The sequence below is a fragment of the Ovis canadensis genome, chromosome Y (genome assembly GCF_042477335.2).
Source record: "Ovis canadensis isolate MfBH-ARS-UI-01 breed Bighorn chromosome Y, ARS-UI_OviCan_v2, whole genome shotgun sequence".
Lineage (NCBI taxonomy): Eukaryota > Metazoa > Chordata > Mammalia > Artiodactyla > Bovidae > Ovis > Ovis canadensis.
Genome location: NC_091271.1, coordinates 12,017,085 through 12,024,008, shown reverse-complemented (window position 1 = coordinate 12,024,008; position 6,924 = coordinate 12,017,085). Strand labels below are relative to the sequence as shown.

The window sequence follows — 6,924 nt, the reverse complement described above, 5'->3', positions numbered from 1 at the left end:
CATTTCAAGGATTCAGAGGATGGTAATCTCATGAGACACTGAGCCAGAACACTCAGCTGAATTACTCCTGGATTCCCAACTTTCAGCAGCAGTATGAAATAATGTTGTTTTAAGCTGCTAGTTTTGGGTAATTGGTTATGTAGCAGTAGTTCATTGATGCCCTGCCAACTTTGGGCAATGTCTTTATTCAGGATTGCCTGTCCATCTAGCGCAATCTAATCCAGAATCTGCTACTTCAGTCTTAGAAAACATACCTGACCCTTGATTTGACCACCCTCAGTATCAGATCAAATATCATTTCACTCACCTGAATATCTTATCAGCCTTGCCTAGCCTCAGCAATGATCCTCTCAGTTGAGCCAGAATCCACCCTCCCCCTTATGGTCCTCTTAATACGTTTCCATCCACTGACACCCATTCTGCTATTGTTGTCCATTGCTTTTCAGTCTCCCAGTCTCTCTTTGCAAGCCCATGGACCCACCCTGTTCCTTAGCTATAAATCCCAGCTGCATCCCTGCTGGAGTCAGACGTAAGCTCAATCTCTCTCCCATATTATAATACCCCACTGCAGTACTCTTACCTTGAATAGTTTTTCTTACCACCTTTAGTTAAGTGTTATGAATATTTTTTTTAACATTTCCAAGTCCTGTTAGTAAGGATCATTCTCAAAGGAATATAGTTTTATACCTTTTACTCTTTATACTATATTCATTTGGGGGAACACATTTCTAGAATTAAAACATTTCATGTTTTTACCATACAAACAGAAAATATATTTTAAAATACATTTACATATCTTAAAACATGCAGTAATCTGAAACAGATGTGTATATAGACATGTCAGTGTATATACACACATACCCTCAGAGCTCCAAGGAAAACTTAATTCTCAGTAAACTATAAATGAAAACATTCAGTGTGAAAATAAGTGAAATCTTAGGAATCAACTTGCCAAAAATCTTAAAGAATGAAATTTTAATTAAAAAAACATGTATACATAAAAATATTTGGGATTCAGACAAAATTGCTAAATAAAGATAGGTCAATCCCTAAACCATCTATGGGAGAAAAAAAAAGAAATCCTCAGTATCATGTAATAACCTATAATGGAAAAGAACCTACAAAAAATAGATGTGTATCTGCATAACTAAATCACTATGATATACATCTGAAACTCAACACTGTAAGTCAAATATATTTACAGAAAAAAATTGTAAAGAAAGCTTCTAAACAAAATTACAAAGAAAAAAAATCCTAAAGAATGCAGGAAGTATACATGAATTGAAACAAAAATAGAAAACAACCAAAATAAAACTTGTTGGGATAATAAAACAAGAGCTGGTTCTTGGAAAAAGAAAATCAGAAACATTGATACAACTGTGGCAAATCTAATAAGGGGACAAGGAGGTTAATTCCAATACTAGAAATGAGAAACGAAATGGGATTCTGAGAGGATAATATTCAACTCTGAGTGGAATTACTTTTGTTTCAGGAAAGGTCCAGTCAAGCAAAAACCTGGGGAAAGAAAGGGAAGGAAAGAAAGAGGACGAGTGACAAGGGAAGAAAGGAAAGGGGAAGGAAAGTAAAGTAAATGTCTCAACAAATGTTGTAAACTATCCAATAAAGCAATTCTCTTCAAGATCTAAAAACAGAAATGGAAAATTATTAAGCCAGATACTCATTGCTTTTGATGGTACTCAGAACAAGAAAACCCATTTACACATCACTGTTTAGAAGTTTAGAACTGGCCAACACAATACAATTATTTTAAAAAATAAAAATATGCCAGGTTATTTGTAAAAAGACAGACAGCAGAAATATTTTTTAATTATTTCTACAAATACTAATTTTACTTACAATGTTTTGGCAACATTAATAAAATAGTAAATTTTACCTGAAATAACAAGCAAAGTAGACAAGGAAATTCACAAAGGGCAGTAACAAAATAGTAATCTTGACAGATATTCAGTATATTTGTAAAGAAAACAAAGTGTCATTGTGTGAACAAAATATAGAGGTATCAATAGAAAATCAAAGGAAGCTCCTGAAAGAACTCAACTCACTATTAACTATCTTTTATTTGCAGGCACTGAAAATGACTCGTTAATTCTAAGAAGCAAAGCCCTGATGTTATTATCTCTTCCTTTTTTTTTTTTTTTTTGGTGAAAATTTAGGAAATTTAGGCTGGAGAGGGAAGAAGAGGATAGAGACTTCAAGTGCCTTTAAGGAGGAGGAGGAAAGAGAGGGGGTTGGAGATTTGATTGTGTTATTTGAACAGCATTGGTGAAGCTCAAACAAGGGAGGTAGCAAGCCATGCAGGCCTGCGGGAAGAGCATTTCCAGAAGAACAGCACTTGCAGTCTTGGGGATCGGGAAGAATTGGAATTTGATGGGGGAAAACCAAGGCCAGTGTTGTCAAAAAGAGTACATTAGTGGGGAAAAGAGTAGAGTAGAAGACAGAGAATGGAAGAGAGGAGCAGTCAGGGACCTATTGCAGGAACCTTTTAATTTGGCAATAAATACAACTTGTACTCCTTAGGAGCATACTTCACAGCAACTAACAGCAACAGTGTTGATAATACTAGGCAACAATAAAAACACATAACTAAAATATTTTGTATTTTTACTATAGAAATCGAAGAAAGGAGATAAGAATGCAATAGTCTGCAGATTTATTTATACATAGAGTTTTTACCTGAGACTAGAACACACACTCTTTATACAACTAAAAGTGGTTTAAGCTGACACTTAGCAAAGTGCTTTGGTCCAAGTAAACTAACTGGAAAGGCCTACTAAAATATTCAAAGTGCAAATAAATCAATCAAGCTTTGAGTAAATAAATACAATTTGAATTTAAATTTACACTCAGGAAATTACCTAGAATGAAGACAATAGATTCACTATAGCTTAATCATCTGCAGTCCTTCCTCTTCAGTTCTGAGAGGGATGCTAACCCCTTGGTGATTATCACTTTCCAGCATTTTGTGAAAGCTTAGAGGACTTAAATAAATTGAGGAGGGGGGAGAGTGGGGAGAGACAAAGAGGAGGAGAAAGGAAGAGGAAACGGAGAGATTGCTCCTGGCAGAGGATCCCAGCTTCCTTGAGTGGTGCACAGAGATTGCTAGGTATCTGTGCCAGAAGTGGAGAAGGGGTGACATTCAACTCCAGGAGGAGACTCAACTCCAAGTACCTACGGAGGCAGGCAAGTGTGCTGATGTTCAGGAACCAATACTTAGAGGGTACCCCTCAGGTCTGTGAAAGAGCCCTTGGAGACCACAAGAAAAAATGTTTCCACAAGTATAATCACAGATTAGGTGGTTGGATAGATTAGAGGAAGGATAACTCTATGACCTTATAATTACTGAAATACATGAGACAATTCTTGCACATCAGACTGTGTCAAGAAAGACGGAAACTCAATTAGTTTGATACAATGGGAAATTACACACGCAAAGAATTAGCTGTTAACTGTACTACATTTGTGTCCAAGGCAAGATAAGATACAAAACTGAAATCTTCACATGTTCAACTCGGGTAAGACACATGTAACTGGAAAAGGTAAAGAAGAGTTCTAAAAAGGGTTTAATCACCCTGGACTATTTTTATCCACTATATTTACTATTCTTGGACAACTCCATTGTAGCTTAAGGGTAAGAGAACTCAATTTAGCCCAATTCAAAAACTGAACAGATTCCCTGTGTTTGATCCTTTTCAGTTAAAACTATGGGTCCAGCACAAATCAAAGTGGACATTAAGGCTCTTTTGCCTTTGGGAATTTTAACTTGCTTTGCTACTGTGTCTGACACAGATATGTCTACCTCATTGTGACTACAGGCCAGCCAAATGGGAAAGGGGACGGAATGAATCAAATTCCCCTTTTGCTCACTCAACAGGAGGTCTACAGGCACCAGGTCTCATTCTATTAACTATCTCTGCTTCTCCAACTGCAGTCAGTGATACACAGGGCCTGCCTGATGCTTGCAAGGGTCTCTCACCAAACACAGGCATTTTAACGGTTGGCTTCCTTGAGATGTCCCTGGGCTAGGTGAAAGCACTCTGAGACAGTGTTCCTTCTACCTTGGCTTTACGCCTGGAGTGAATGTATGCCTCTTCCTCAGCTGGGACAAGAAGCCACAGCTCTTCACTGATTAAATCCTGTGTCTGGTCCAAACTCACATCGTAGCTTCTCCATCAACTTCTCCACTGCATGCTTTCAGAGCCAGGTTATCTTAGATTAGCACAAGAGGCACTTCAGAGAGTGACATTCAAATCTGGCTATATAGTTGATACTGAGATCTTCAAGGCATGAAAACAGTTGAAAATTACGTTGCTAAAACACTCTACAGATTATATGTGTAGTAGAGCTTTCGAAGTTACAAGTAACATGAAATACCAAAATAGGTTGTTACTTTTCCTTTCTCCACTTCTCTCATTCTCTCTCTCTCTCTCACACACACACATGCACACATTCTTTTTACATGTTAAGACAATTATATGAAAAACATATAAGAGATTTTTAAATAGAATCTCAATATGCAGATCAAACAAAATTGTACTCCCTGTATTTAAAACAAAAACACGTAAATTACCCATTGGTTTCCCTATATTTGATATTATTGAATAATGCTATAATTTATTTTTTTGTTGTTAATGGGGTTTTTAACTTTGACTGAAACACTTGCTTCAGACTTACTGAAAGTAGAATTAACTATTTTTTTTCTTCTTTTGATCACCTACTTTTAGATTTGGGGGGTGATGATTCAGAATTAGATGTGTTCACAGTAATGGATGCTATTTCCACCAATCCTGGTTGAAGGAGTTCTAGTGATACCTGAATAACAACTTTTGTTTCAGGAGATAATCCTTCTAGCTGCTTAGGCTTCTTAAACATTTAATGACACTGGGTCTTGTGCTCCATTTTCTCTTTGAAAGTTAAAAACTGTAGCCGACATTTGGAACACTGGTGAAAACTCTTTTCCCAGTGCCCTCTATAATGACGTCTGTATGCTATTGCAGTTTTAAAAATTTTGAGACAAAACGGGCAAAGTAAATTCTTAGTGTTACCATGGTATGCTCTGAAATGTGCATCTACATCTGCAAAAAATGATGACTGTAACTGCAAACCTGGCATACATAGGGCATTTCACCAGGCTTATGATTTTCTTTCATGTGCTCTAAGAGAACCTGATCTGTCTCAAAGGACAACTCACAGATTTGACAGACTGCGGAGGGCCCATGGGGACTGTGGCCATTTTCAGTGTGACACTGCAGCTGGAAGGGAGTAGGAAACTGGCGGAGGCAGTGCTGGCAGGTGGTGTGGTTTTTCCAGCTGTCACCTCTCTGCCTCTCAAGTTCCAAATGGTGCTTCATGTGATTCATAAACTTGACATTTTTTAGAACTTTCAAGCAGCTGAGGCATTTAAACGCTGTGTGGGTCTTCAGTTCTGGCTGCCCAGCTCCTATATGCTCTCCATAGTAGAAGTCACGAAGTAACAAAATCAGATTTCCTTCTGTGGGATCAGCAATCTTGTTTGGACTTGCTAAACTTGGAAAACCAGTTTTTGTCAGTCCATTTTCCCCTAAAGGTCTTACAGGCTTGCAATGAACACTGCCCTTTGGAAAAGGTGTTGGACAAGGTTCTCCATTCTGAACATGGCTTAGTGAGGTATGGACACAGTCTGGTGTGCTTTGCTGAGTGGTCACTGTATGAAAAATACCTGAAGGGGAAAAACCTAAAGAATGTTCCCCTATAACGCCATCACTGAGCTTTGGCCTTTTGGGATTTCTGCTTTTTGTTTCACAAGTGGAAAGTCGCTTTGATACATGAGGACTTTTATTCATATCTCCTGCAGAAACTGCTATTTCTACTAGATGCTGCAATGAACTTGTGAAGGTAATCAAAGAAGAACATGACTCCTTTGAAAAGCTATTAGGCACTATTTGCGGTGAAATATTTTTATAATCAGCTTGAGACGAAGGTTCAAAATAATAGGACTATCTGTTGATCTTGATTCAGAGTCAGAAAAGGGCATGACAGCTTTGCTTCTGATGTAGGAGTCACATGACTAACAGGCTGTAATTTGTGAGTGTTACCTTTCCTGAAGTGACCATACCTTTTTCTCCTTGAACAAGAACCTGGGGTATCTCTGTTCAGTATGTTTGAAACGACTGGTTTCGAAGCTGTCATCCCAACAAAGATAACATCAGCATCTTCATTTACATGTTCCACTCCAACCAAGATCAGTTCATCATCATCATCATCATCTACTTGTTTGGTTTCTCCCTCCCTTTTCCGTAGTTCTGGCTCTTGTTCTTCTTCATGTAACATACATGGTAGTTCCATATTTTTAATACTTTTTTTATTCTTAGAGGGTGCAGCCCCAAGTCCCAGTGCTTCCTTTATACAAACTGCCATCTAAGTATAAACATACTACATATTAGTTAAGTACAGAAAATGTGCTATTTGATTATCTCCAAAACTCTAGAGTACTTATACACACCCTTATCTTACAGACACAGACACTGAGTGTGAAAGAGACTGAATGACAGCTGAAAAACCTGTGACTACAAGTCTACATGGCTCTAGAATCATAGCTTTGTCCCATGTTCACTTTAATCTCTTCTATTTAAAAAAATAAAGAAAAACAACAACAACAACACTACTGATCATTAGGTGAAATCACATGTAAAGGACGAGTATTTTTACAAAAGCACTGTTGTACAGTGTTTAGAAACATGGACTTCGGAGTCAAAGAAGATTAAGTTGGAATTCTAAGTTAATCACACACCAGTTGCATCTTCATGAGAAAATTTATAACTTTTAAATGTGCTTCTGTATCTTAAAGACAAACATGCTTATTTATTAGACTTAAGGTTAACAGCTCTTTTGAAAAGGCATCAGCTATTCAATGGCATCTTGTTTTGC

General features: G+C 37.5%; 1 pseudogene; it reads right to left on the bottom strand.

Moving 5' to 3' along the window:
• Window positions 1-5,059: 5,059 nt before the first annotated feature.
• Window positions 5,060-6,342, bottom strand: LOC138431519 (zinc finger protein 280B-like; annotated as a pseudogene).
• Window positions 6,343-6,924: the final 582 nt, after the last annotated feature.